Source organism: Cryptomeria japonica, chromosome 8 (assembly GCF_030272615.1).
Source record: "Cryptomeria japonica chromosome 8, Sugi_1.0, whole genome shotgun sequence".
Classification (NCBI taxonomy): Eukaryota; Viridiplantae; Streptophyta; class Pinopsida; order Cupressales; family Cupressaceae; genus Cryptomeria; species Cryptomeria japonica.
This window is the reverse complement of record NC_081412.1, coordinates 457,309,057-457,323,763: the sequence shown is the minus strand read 5'-3', so window position 1 is coordinate 457,323,763 and position 14,707 is coordinate 457,309,057. Positions and strand designations below refer to the sequence as shown.

General features: G+C 35.5%; 1 pseudogene; it reads left to right on the top strand.

Moving 5' to 3' along the window:
- The first annotated feature begins 1,202 nt into the window (after positions 1 to 1,202).
- On the top strand, positions 1,203 to 5,687 carry LOC131044205 (cyclin-B2-1-like; annotated as a pseudogene).
- The last annotated feature ends 9,020 nt before the right edge of the window (positions 5,688 to 14,707 follow it).

The following is a 14,707-nucleotide window of genomic DNA, read 5'->3' as shown; positions in this document are numbered from 1 at the left end:
AGAGATGGTTTTGTATGCAACCGAGAAGGAGGTACAATAATCATTGTAGGAATACTTTGCATGCTTTATGGGTGTTTTTCTCCCTCTCGAGCAAAAGTATTAGAAACTCCCACAAAATTCTGGTGGGTTCTCACAGAAAGTTTATTGTGAAGAAAGGCATCTACTGGAAATTACAGACGATTGATATCAATAACATTATGGGTGGAAACCACAAGAGAATGGAGGCTACCACCATTGATAAATGGAGGAATAGTTCGCATGTCAAGGTGGTACTTCAAGCTACCAAGATGACTTATTTCATGGAGTGCATGCAGGAGAAACGACCCGGAATTACAAGAATCTTCAAGAAGGGATGGAATAAAGGCGAATTAATCATAGGCAATAGGAAGGTCAAGGTGACTAAAACTATGATCATTGAGGCAATGGGTCTTTTGATGGACAAAATCAAGTTTTAAAGGGACAAAAAGATTTTAGACACTACCGTGAAGAAATTTCTGAAGGATGAGGAGGAGAAAGCTAGACTGGTGAAGGGCAGCCATACCTACTTCTCGCTAAAGGTAATTAAATTAATTTGGCGAAGGGTTTTGCTTGCTATAATGGAATTTATCACTCTCGATGGTAGATATACTAGGGTTTACAACTACCATTTTGTCTTACTTAATCACTTTAGGTATAAAGATAAAATTTCTATTCCATATTATCTTTTTTGCACCCTTAATGCTGGGATCAAGGATGCAATATCCAACTCCAGTATCAACCCAACAATGCATGAAAGTTTGACAGTGATTCTATATAATCATATCAAGAACACTACCGTCCATCTAAATATAGCTAAGGTCTCCAAGTTGGAAGAGGATCTTGATGACTCTGATGATGAGGAAGGCAAAGGCTATGACACAAAATTTAAGACATAGGACGACCCCCAAATTGCTGGGTTGAGTAGGAAAAATAGAAAAATAGAGCTTGGGAAACAAAATAAAGGGTCGACCAAAAAGAAGCAGAGAGGGGAGGATGAGGCTAGCTGGTATGAGGAGGATAATGAGACTGATAACGACATGGATATTGAAAGGGAGTAGGTCCAAACCCTCTTGAGACAAAAGCAAAAAAAATAGACTTCTAAAACTAAGGATGTGGGAACTAAGAAGAGGTCGCCTATCATGACTAATTATAAGGATAAGGGCCTGATGGGGGAGGATACGACCATGAAAGAAGCTCAGAGCTCTGATGTCAGGGAGGTGGGACTGGAAGTGAATCTTGAGACTGCAAGTGATAAGACCAAGGAAGGACATCACCTGGATGTTGACCTCTTCATCAATAATAGCATGGATAGCTTCAAACAGGTTCTCCTCTAGATGCAAAACGAAATCACTGGCATTAAAACCAAGCAAGCCTAGGAAGTAGGAAAAATTGAGACTGTAAAAGCATTAGGCTCGGGTAAATTCAATTCCCTCCCTGATTGTCTCAGCGAGCTTACCAAATCTATTGGTAATGCAGAGGAGATCATGAATGCTAATCGAAATAGCTTTCTTAGCCCAGAGAATAGAGCAGGGGCCACTGAAAAAAGACTTGATTGAGTTGAGAACATGCTCAAAAAAATTGGTGAGCAAAGTCATAAGATTCTTAAGGCTACCTCGACTAGTATGAAGGCTCTTATCAGTAAGCTTGAGAATGACCATGGGGATAAGGATTCAATGGGCATCATTGAAGTGAAGGAAGATACCCTAAAAGATAAGGAGATTGGGCTTGGGAGAAGAACGCGAGCGAGCACCAGAAAGATACAAAGCCATAACAAGGAAATTGAGGAAATCAAGTGGGCGGCTGATAATATGGAACAACTGGAGCTAGAAGCTGCTGAAACATTTCAGAACTTAACCTAAATTTGGGCTCTTTCTATCAGTCCTTTTGGTTTTTGAGTAGCCGTCTCTATTTTGCTGGCGTTTTGATCGTCAGCTGTCTTTTTCTTTGGTGTTGTCTTTTGCATTTTGCTATGCTTTAATGTAAATCTTTTGATCTTTTGGCTGTAATGGGTTTCAGGAGCCCATCAAAACTTGTTTTCCCATCTTCAAAAACATTTATTTGTATTCTCATTGGTTTGAGTAGGTAAAAAAAATTAATTTTCTCAAAAAAAAATAATACATTTAGTTCATTAAATTAAATGTCAGAATGACATTAAAAACAAAAGATACATCACTACAACTATCCAACAGTAAAGAATAAAATTTATAAATAATTTAATATAAAATTTAGCAGCTATTTATTCATAGGTCAGTGGTTATGATTTTGTTTATACCTTTTTCATTTTTTGGGTTTGCTTTCAAATCTGTTTTAAACCTACTTAACTAGGGCAGTGGACATATCTATTTGATAAGGGAAATTACTATCCACTAAAATTATATGAATATGCTGGAATCTAGCTGCATACACTGCCAGCTTTCCATTTTCACTGATATCGATATGACATTCCATATAGATTCTAGTACCAAAAAAGTGAAGAACATGACAATATGATTAAGTGATGGCAAACAGGTTTTACGCAACTTTCTGCAGGAAGTGGTCTGTTTATATATAATATTAATAAAAATTAGAACTTAGATATTTAGTTTTTTCTACATAATTTCTCATGATACATGTTTTCAGAATGCTTATAGATTCTTATCTATATCTCTCGTAGTTTAGAAAAAAACTTGAAACTTAAGTAGGTGGCATATGTTGAGACCTTGGTTACTACATCTTTGTTAAGAGACTTATTTTAAAATAGTGTGAGGATGGTTAATCTGTTTGAGGGGTTTTATTTAATATTTTATTGAGCTTTGTATATTTATCATGTTGTTGTCATGTGGAGGCAGTTAAGCCCTTGATTTATTTCCCTTAAATTGAGGAGGGATGTTGTGTCCAAGTGTGGACATTTTTTTACTAGGCTTTTTACGTTTTGTTATCATAGTTCCAAACAAGAATTGAATATTTGTTAAACAGAAACTTACTCATCTGTTTCCATGAACTTATTTCTTACAATGATAATTTATATTTTTTTATTCAAAATTTTGTATGCCATGTTTGTGACTTCAATCTTCGGTACATCAAGTTGGAGCTATGCATTGAATTTAGAGGCCTTGTTCTACCTCTTTTTTGAATGACCTGGTCGAATGTTGTAAGTTATATATACAAAAATTTACAACAGAAACAAAAGGAGATGAACAAGTCCCCACTTATTCATCAAACCCCACTAACCCTTTCCAGAAAAAGCAGTAACTTCAAAATAAAAAAAATTGAAATAAAATGTTCATTTCCTTAAACCATTATGAATCCCCAGGAATGGAAAATTTCCCCAAAAATTCCCACAAACAACGAACACCTACTCACACAAACAGTGTTCAAAATGGAATATATGAAACTGTTTACAATAAATTAACAACCAACCATTAGGTATATCTCTGTTAACAATCAATCAAAACTTAGGCTCACTTAAATTTATGCTGGGATAGTATTCGTTTTGTGTAACGGGTATAATCAAGTTGTGGGATAGAAAACAAGTGCAGTCTTTTGGGTCTGTAACTAAACTGAAAAATGTAAAACATGAAGAAACAAATTATATATACCTGAAAACAACTCATTTCATGAAGAAGTTGAAATTTTGAATGAGGGAAATGCATTGCTGGGATTTTTTAATGTGGAGGAAGGAAGAGGCTCAAAAAATAAACAGTGATTAATCCTTTCTTCAACGGCCAATCAAACTACGAGAATTTGTTTCATAAAATTCATTTTACATATGTACAATGTACAAGTTGCACATTTTTACCAGCATTTTAGATAAAAAATATTTTGGCTGCCTGTGATTGGCAGTGCAGACGGTTGCAGATGCGTTGAGAGTTATTCACAATTTTCTAAGCGAGAGAATGCACCAAAACCCAAGGTATGGCGGAAAAATAGAGGTACGAAGTATGTGTTTCTGGACACGAGGATGCACGATCTAGCATTGTAGTCTGTATCACCGCCGCTGCTACCCCAGTGCTGGTGCTATTTCCATCCATTCTTCTCTCTGAATTTGCATTTGAAACTACTTTTTTAGGTGTGCTAGTACAAACACAATTTCGCATGAATCATATAAATTGTCCACGTATTTTGACACATAGAGCATGCTTTGCTAAGCTTTTGATAATGGTCAAATTGCTAGGTATATAATACAATCTATGTTTTCTGTTTTCGCTTTTGTATTTCTCTTATAAGAGAAAACATAACATTTCATTGTACACTTTCTTGAAATGTCATATCCTGTATTTTAGATAGGATTTGGAATCCTTCTCTACACTTTCTTGTCATAGTCATATCCTTTATTCATTTCTTTTACCATCCACTATAAGCTTCTTCAACTTTACCAGCCACCATAACCTTCTTCAAATTCACCATAATTCAACTTATTTTTTTTTTCTTTTCTAAATGTGTTTCGAGTAAAACATTCTTGACCATACTTCTGTCAATGTGACTTACATTTTGCTAATTTTACTCTTCGTCCCCTCTCAACAAGATTTGCATAAGCATTCATTGTGTGTAGTTTGAGAAACAATTTTAATTCAAAGCCTTACATTAAGCCGTTTCAACTCAACCCCCACTAGATCTAACAATTGCTTGGTTAGTATCCAATGGCCAACATTGTCTATTTTTTCAACACACAAATACATTTCTGTGCAAAATGGATTTGCATCTGAGTCATCCACTTGTGAAAAACATAAATATGTATCATACCGTGTTTGTGAATATTTACAATAAAATTGATAAATTGTATGCTTCCATTTAGAAAAAATACAAACCATTCATGTCAATTGAGAAGAGGCTTTTGTATACATGGTATAGTTCACAGCATTTCGATTTGAGCTTTCTCAAGAACATTCATTTATTTTCTCCGACATCTTTAATAACCATCTACATTTCTCTACTTTCCTTGGCAAAACATCTCTAATATGTACCATCAGAGCTTTTACCCATATTATTTGCAGTAAAAGAGTGCATTCTTGCATTCTTCTAGACTACGTCTCCCCAATTAGACATAATTGAGAAAATGCGAGCAATTCTGATAGATTGGCTTATTGAGGTCTTTCCTTTCCCTCACTCTCCAAGTTATAGAATGTTTTTTAATCTATTCCAAAGGCACTTAGTATGCAATGCCATGTATCATCTTACTGTGTAGGTCCATTTGAAATTTGGTCTCATGCATGACACTGTTCCTAGCAATCAATCTCTTTGATAGATTTCTTTCCAGTCAAATTGTAGTGAGAAAAACATTGCAGCTTGTTGGGGTAACTTCTATGTTTTTGGCCTCTAAATATGAGGAGATATATGCTTTTATCGTTGAATATTTTGTCCTTGTTTTTGACAATGTGTACAAAAAATTTAAAATTCTACACATGGTGAGTATAATAAGCTAAAATAATAAATCAAATGATACTTTTCTTATTATTGGTTTGATCTAACTTACAGTGATTATACAATACATTGTTGTGGTCTTTTAGTTGGAAATGGTGTCCTTGTTTCTCATGGAACCATTCCAGGTGGAGTATATTATGTTGAAATATCCCCCATCAATGCTAGCAACTGCAACAATGTACACAACTCTATTTATCCTTAGAAGGGCTCCATCTTGGAGCAGGACAATGGAGTGCCATACTACCTACACTAAGAAACAATTAATGTGAATGGAAAAACTCTTCCCTGCTAGTTTCTGTATATTTTTGTTGTTGAAACTAGTTCTGCTTCTCTGTATTTTTTTCTCTCATTGTTCTCTATAATCATGCAGAGAATGTACCAAGTTGATTACTGGATTCCATCAAAATGATGTTCAGAATTTATGATTCACAAGACTATGCTTTAGTTATTTATTTTTTTAATGTTTTGATTAAAGACTTTGGATGCTCTATGCTTGAAATTAATTATGACTAGTGAAATCAGGTTTTTGGATACATTATCTAATATTGGGTTCTCTGCTCTGGTTTAAATTTTTGTGCACCTTTATTTCTTTAATGCCATGCAATCTTGTATTTATATATATACAAGCACTAAAGAGTGTACCTTACCAAAGACTCTTGTTTAAAGGTTGAGGATCTACAACCCATCAATAGCTTGGCACATTTGCATCATTTCTACATCCCTCCTGTGCATTGTATTTCATTGGTTATTCAATTTTTCTTTTCCCTAATCCCCTTTGTAACATGTTCGAGTACTAAACACTTTTTTCCACTAATCCTCTTTGTAACATGTTCGAGTACTAAACACTTTTTCCACTAACAAGGAAATAGCATCTTTTGATGCTATTGCCTATAATCTTTTCATTCTACAGTATAGATTTACAAAAATGTCTCAATTTTTTTTTCGATTTAGTCCATATGCAACAAACGTGACATCTTCCATAGGCAAAAGTTTATAATTATGTATTCTATTAGCCATGTTTACAACTAATGCTAGTAGTAACATTATTTATGCCAATTATTTATTGGCAGGCAGAATAATAAGTCAGCCTTAAAAATTATGTTGCAAATACAATACTCCATTCCTTTGACTTACAAGGATGTCTAATTTCATGTATACACAAATACATCACAGAGAATCAATACAGAACACATACCAGAATTGTTTTTCCAGCCTCTGGCAGGAACTTCACTGCTTGCAACTCTTCTTAATTAAAGAAGAAATGGAAATATATAAATATGTAAAAAAGTTCCCAACTTTTATGGTGCACGTGTTTTTCTAAAAATGCTATTATGTTATTGAGAGAAGGGCACCAACTTTAAATTAAGGATGACATACTAACTCATTAATGTCCTTTCTTGCTTGTAGAATTTTAAATGTGCTAGAAGTGGCTTAAATTTTTCGAGATCAATAATAAACATAAATACATATTATAAATTGAATAATTTTTATTTTATAATATAAAAAATATCAAAATTATAAAGTATTTATTAATTAATATTTATAAAATGTAATTATTAATATATAATGTTTATTATATTTTTCAAAATAAAAATTAATGAAATGAATTTATATACAGTTATCATATTAATGAAATTTTTAATTTCCTAAATTGGTTGGTTTAATTCATATTATAAAAATTAAATTATTTATTTATTTATAAATGATAACATATTATTGTATCATTTAATTTTTTATTTATTAATTATATTTTCTAGTCACTTATATTTAAATATTTTTAGTTACACTCACTCTTTGACAGTGCAAATTAATTAAATTATTATATATACTTTTATGTATTGATGAAAGATGACAAGATAAAATTTCTCTTTTTGGACAATTTTCATATAATACTATTGGTAGGAACATGACCATTGCATCTCTTGTTCAAACTACAAAATTATATATCAATATTAATGGCATGTGAAACCCTAGGATTAATTCTAGGCATATGAACATTATAATGTAACCCTAATTCTTTCAATCACTCGAAGGAAGAAAAATTATACACAGCAAAAAAATTCTTAGGGCATGGAAATTGATTGATTGGCTAAAAGCACCAAAGAACAGGCGTAGTATTTGTTTCCTAGCAATTGGCATGCTACCAAGGCAAATGCACCATGACTTCAAACTCTCACATAGGATCTCTTTGCCCCTAATAAAGGTGAGGGAACCCCACACTACATGGGTGGGGAGCCCACGAAGGTGGGTAGAGCACCCACACTACGTGGGTTGATCCCATGAAGGTGGAGCACTCCCCCCTTCCTTACACATCATTACCCAATTGAGGCGTCAAACCAAAATACCATAGGGCAAAAAAAGAAAAAGAAGGATGTTATGGGTAGGAGCGAGTATGAGGTCCCCATCTGGAGTGGGCCTTGTGAGCAGGGAAATCAAGAAAACAAGGGGTTGGAGAAAATTTCTATAGATTAACACAATGCTGCACAAGAAAACACACACACACACACAAATATATATATCTATATATATATATATATATATATATTCAAATTATGTTTACTCATTCTCATATTGAGTATCTGTTTCCTTTCTTTTGCTATGATTAGAAATCTTGTATTTTCTATATCTATACGATTAAGTCCTTAGGTTTAAAAAAAGAGTAAAAAAAAAAAAGAAGGTGTTTTAAATCGATGCTATTTGAATTGAACCAGTTCCAAAAAGGTCAAGACATTTCCAATTTATATGTTAACACACACTACAGTAAGGGAAAACTTATGAAATGAATTCAATACAATATTAAACCTTAGACATATAATATCCTTACAAATTAGTTTGTTTTAGCCTGCTCTAGTCCCCTTACAAAACGTTCATTATTGGGTTAGCCATAAACTTTACATGTTTTTAGCAATTGACATGGCATCATCATAAAATGATACAAATCTTAGATAAGAATATACAACGCACTAGAACGCCCTTGTTTACGATTTTTTACTGAGACAGCATCTAAGATTCCTCGAATTATGTGATATTTAACACCGGGCAAATCTTTAACTCTTCCACCTCTTACTAATACTACGGAATGTTCTTGTAAATTATGGTCAATACCAGGTATATAAGCAGTGATTTCATATTTAGAGGTTAATCGTACTCTAGCGACTTTACGTAAGGCAGAGTTTGGTTTTTTAGGGGTGATAGTGGAAAAGTTGACAGTAAAGTTATCTTTACTGCCACTATACAAAACCGTACATGAGAATTTCTCCTCATACGGCTTCTCGTTCAATTCTTTTGAGGACATTTTTGTTTTTCGAGTATTCCCTTTCTTCGTTATGGAAACTTGATTGGGCAGTTTTCCTGTTTTAACACGAATGATTAGTATAAAATATATATATATATATATATATATTTTGTAACAAAAAAGCTCTCCGAATCCTTCAGGATTAATTCTTCATTCTCTACTAAAAAGAATGAGAGTGACAATCTTTTTTTTATCCATTTTTGTTATTAACATGCTAATATATATATATATATATATATATATATATATATATATATATGTTGGTAAACAGAGAAAATTTCTATAGATTAACACAATGCTACACAAGAAAACACACACACACACACAAATATATATATATATATATATATATATATATATATATATATATATATATATATATATATATATATATATATATATATATATATATATATATATATATATATATATATATATATATATATATATATATATGATGGTAAACAAATTTGTTGCTTTAAGTAATATTCTTTGAAGAACCCTTATTTCGCCTTGTGATCAGCAACCAAATGTTCACAACAGTTGAAGAATTGCAGAACAATAGCAATTCCTCTCAATGATTGAGAGGGGCAGCTCCCTCGTATGATGGGGGTATATGGATTTTCTAATATTTAAAGAACAACATGCATAATCAAAACTGATAGAGAAATAAGATATAAACTTATCATTTTTAAAAAAAATTCCACACATGGGTAAGTGCACAAAGATGGTGGTCAAAAAGGGGTATAAGTGGACACTTTTTTTCTGAAATCGGGTGAACCTAAACTTGGAGGCAAAATTTGAAAGTCATCCAATCAAGATATGAAGATAATCAAAGAACAAATATTGTAGTACTCTGAATCTAGTTTCCAAACTACTAAACGTTTTCAAAATTGGATAAGATTAAGGGGGTCAAATCCTTCAAGGACAAAAAAATGACCTTGATTTTTTTTGAAAAATATAACTTAGTGTCTGACGTGCACATCAAAAAAGTCATAGTTATATTTAGTATTTTGACAAATCCTTTGGCAGAAAGATATTTAAGAGTGAGCACTAGAAGATGTGTATTTTTTTGTAATTTTTTGTTGAGTATTTTTTTTTTATGATTTTTCCAATCGAGCACATCCTGAAAATTAGGTACCTATTCGTGCACGAAGCATAAGTTGCACTAAACAAATCGAAAATACAACTTTTTTTTAAAATTGTAAAGAATCAAGTGCACTCCAATAATATATAAAGTTTTTAAAATCTGGATAAGTATATCAAAAGTTATTCAAAAAATGGTGCACCTATGTCTGTGAGAACTATGGAGACAATGGTAAAAGAAATTCAATAATAATATGTTATTATTCTTCAAATTGAAAAAAATTATATGGTTAGAAAGCTCAAAAGATGGGTGAAAATATGGTGGCAATTTTAGAAATACCCAGTTGATGAAGTGTAAACCTGATGATGACAAAGTCGATAAAATAAAACACGTAAAAAATGAGAGAATTGGAGGGAAATCAAACTTTCAAACTGTAGCTTTGTCATGTAGGCCTATTTCCAAGCCTAAATAGTCAAAAGCATATACAGGGTACTTATGGTTTAAAAAGCACGTATGGGGTACTTATGGTGTAAGTAGCGCATATGCGGTCTTTTTACTATAAACAGCGCGTACGCGCTATTGTATAATATGATATTGTATATATAATGTGTATATACATATAATATATAATATGTGTATAATATGATATTGTATATATAATATGTGTATATATATAATATATAATATTTATATATATGTATATATATAATATATTAAGTATATATATACACATGTAAGTGTATTGTCTCCCCTTCTCTCTCTCTCTCTCTCTCTCTCTCTTCCCTTTGCCCTTCCTCCATACCCCATCCCTCATTCTCTCCCTCCCTCTCTCCCCTTCTCCCTTCCTCCATACCCCATCCCTCATTCTCTCCCTCTCTCTCTCCCCTTATCCCTTCCCCCATACTCCATCCCTCTCTCTCTCGCGCTCTCTCCCCTTCTCCCTTCCTCCATACGCCATCCCTCTTTCTCTTCTTCTCTCCCTCCCTCCCTCCATACCCCACTGCAATTGGGTCTGCACTTTTATAGAAGTAAGTGAATTTATTTCTTGTCTGCAACTTCCTCTTTGATTTTGATCATGTATGCTTTCCTAAGAAAATTGATTGATGGATTTGTGTGTGTATATTGAATAGGAGAAATAGGGTTTGAAATTTAACCACAGGTGTATTACCGTGACAAACAAGGAAACCTGCAGCAATATTCTTCTTGAATGTGTTTTTAATGAGCAGAGCAGATGTGGAAAATAGTGTCAACAAAGCAACATGATGAGTCAGAGTACCTGCAATATGTTTTTCAGAAGGAAACAACAGGTAGGAAGAGAAAGAGGGAGAGTAACACAGATGATGTCCTGGAGAGTGATAGTGGTGGGTATGTGAGAGTTCCCATGTTGTTACACAATGCCTGTCACCTAAAGAAATTAAAGTTTGTTGTATGCATGGCAGTAGTAGTATATGATGATCATCACTTGTCAAATATCTTGGAATGGTACATACCCATGAAATAAATCAAGTGTGTAATTCCTATAGTCACAATTGAGATTAGTCTTATAACCTTGCAAATTTAATAGCATCATATATTTTAGAACTTAGGAAGTACTCTTAGGGTTAGGTCAAGCTCTTACACTTGCTTTTTAGCGAAGCATCGTTGTTTGTTCGCTTGGAGTCTCGTTGTATGATGTTCTATTCATAAATTCAAATTTAATATATCATTTTATTAGCCCACCATATGACCCTTAGGTATCATTAGAGATCGTATTATTTCCTAAGAGGTCATATGGTGTCCTGTGACCCCTTAAGAAACCATATGACCCCTTAAGACACCATCTGACCCATAACAACACCATATGGTGTCCTAAGGGGTCATAGGATGTCATATGACTCCTCAGGACACCAATGACCCATAACAACACCATATGGTGCTCTAAAGGGTCATATGGTGTTCTATGACCCCTTAGGAGACTATTTGGTGTCATTATAGGTCCTATAGTGTGCTAAGGGATAATATAGTGTCATATGACTCCTTAGGACACCCTATGACCCCTTAGATGTTATTATGGGTCATATTGTGTCCTGGATCCAATATCTCTTCCTCTTCCTCCCCCTCCTTTCTCTCTCTACCTTCCTCCATACCCCATCCCTCTCTCTCTCTCTCTCTCTCTCTCTCTCTCTCGCCCCTTCTCCCTTCCTCCACACTCCATCCCTCTTTCTCTTCTTCTCTCCCTCCCTCTTTCTCTTCTTCTTTAATTCCTATAGTCATAATCGAGATCAGTCATATGGTGTCTTGTGACCCCTTAAGACACCATATGACCCATAAAAACACCATATGGTGTTCTAAGGGGTCATAGGATGCCATATGACCCCTCGGGACACCAATGACCCATAACAACACCATATGGTGTTCTAAAGGGTCATATGGTGTTCTATGACCCCTTAGAACACCATTTGGTGTCGTTATAGGTCCTATGGTGTGCTAAGGGATAATATAGTGTCATATGACCCCTTAGGACACCCTATGACCTCTTAGATGTTGTTAGGGGTCATATTGTGTCCTGGATTCGATATCTCATTTTATTAGCCCACCATATGACCCCTTAGGTGTCATTAGAGGTCGTATTATTTCCTAAGAGGTCATATGGTGTCATGTGACCCCTTAGGACACCATATGACCCCTTAAGACACCATACGACACATAAAAAAACCATATGGTGTTCTAAGGGGTCATAGGATGCCATATTACCCTTAGGATACTATTTGGTGTCGTTGTAGGTCCCTTCCTCCCCCCTCTTCTCTCCCTCTCTCCCTCCCTCTACCTCTCTACCTCTCTACCTCTCTCCCTCTCTACCTTCCCTCCCACTCTCTCTCTCTCCCTCTCTCTCCCTCTCTCTCCCTCTCCCTCCTCCCCTCCCCTCTCTCTCTCTCTCTCTCTCTCTCCATCTCTCCCTCTCCCTCCTTCCCTCCTCTCTCCATCCACCCTACTCTCCCTCTCCCTTCCTCCATACCCCTTCTTCTCACCCACCCTCCTCCCTCTTCTCTTCCTATCTCCCTCTCTCTACCCTCCCTCCCCCCCTCTCTCTCCCTCTCTCTCCCTATGCCTCCTTCCCTCTCTATCTTCCTCTCCCTCCCCCCCCTCTCTCTCTCCCTCTCCCTCCTTCCCTCTCTCTCTTTCTTCCTCCCCCTCCCCCTCCATCCCCCCCCTCTCTCTCTCCCTCTCCCTCCTCTCCCTCCTCTCTCTCCCTCCACCCTAATCTCCATCTCCCTTCCTCCATACCCCTTCTTTTCTCCCACCCTCCCCCCTCTTCTCTCCCTCCCTCCACCTATCCCTCCCTGCACCTCTCTCCCTCTCTCTAACTCCCCTCCCCCCCTCTCTCTCTCTCTCTCTTCCTCCCCCTGCCCCTCCCCCTCCCCCTACTCTCCCTCTCCCTTCCTCCATACCACTTCTCCTCTCCCACCCTCCCCTCTCTTCTATCCCTCTCTCCCTCCCTCCTTCCCTTTCGCCCCCCATCCTCTCTCCCTCCCCCCTAATATCCCCCCTCTCCCTCTCTCTCTCTCTCTCTCTCTTCATCCCTCCCTTTTCATTCACATTTTTTCTACTACTAATAGCACATACGAGGTACTAAAACTATTAGTTCACTGCCCTACCATAAATTTTTAAGGCATAGGAGCGCGTACATGGTACTTATCACTTGTAAGCGTGTGCGGGGTACTGATCCCATTATTCTCTAGCTTGTGATAACATTTTTTAGACTTAGGAGTGCGTACGCGCTAATTATCAGTACAAAATGGGAAAAAAAGAATACCGTTGGGCTTGCCAACATTTTATGGACTAATAGCGCATACACGGTTGATGCTCTGCAAAATGGACAAGGTTAGTTTGAGATAAACAACACAAGAAACCAGAAAATCGTTAGTGTTAGTCAATCAAAAACTAAACTAAACAGGCATATCAAAAGAGACACTAAAATCATGAAAGCATATTTAACTAAAGAAACAAATATGATGAGGCATCTCCAAATACCTCCTAACATGCTCTTAGCTCCTTCTCCCTTGTTCCTCTCCTCTCCAAGTTCCAAAATAGTGTAGCTCTCAGCAACTTTTTGCACTATCGATGCTTATGGAGGATTGAGATTGAAATATTGCTCTAAATGTAAATAAAGAAGCTAATATTAAGCTATTGATGCTAAAATGATTTATTTTAACCAAATGACAAGATATTAGATTTCTATGCTAAAATGCTCTCTAAAATGCCTATAGGTTAAATGCATACAAGTTTTTAGGATCTAGTTTATGAAGAAATGGGCTCTATTTATAGGAAAAATGGAGCAATGGATGGTTGAGATTTGAGTAATCTCAACAAGGGTCAGGATTGAATGATTTCAAATCCATGTGAGGGCTTTCAACCCAATCCCAGGATGACAAGTGTCAATGTGAGATAGGTTGAGAGGAGAGGGAATAAGCATTAAATGCTTGACATGACTTTGGGCGTTAAAGTCAAGGTTAGTTGAATGAATAAACTCTTTATTCAAAGAATAAAGCTTTTATCCAATGGATAAACTCTTGTGCAAATGTGAAAATGATGAATATGGTCAAAACAATAAATGTTTGGGGAGACAAGTTTGAAATAACCATAAATGGTTATGTAAGAGCCATTAGTGGTCTTGAAAGACTTTGGGGGTTAATTTGTTGAACACACAAAGCATTAAATGCTTTTCAAAGACTTTGGAGTCTTTGAGAAGTGACTCCATTTTGCTTAGGAATGTGACAATAATTAGGGGATGGATTAGGCTAATTAGGAAAGGTTTAGAAGAATCTAGAAGGGGATTAGATTTTGCAAGTGGATTTGGTGGGTGAGGGAAAATAGGATTTTATTTAAAATAAAAATTCATTTATTTCAATAAATGTGTGCAAGTTGCA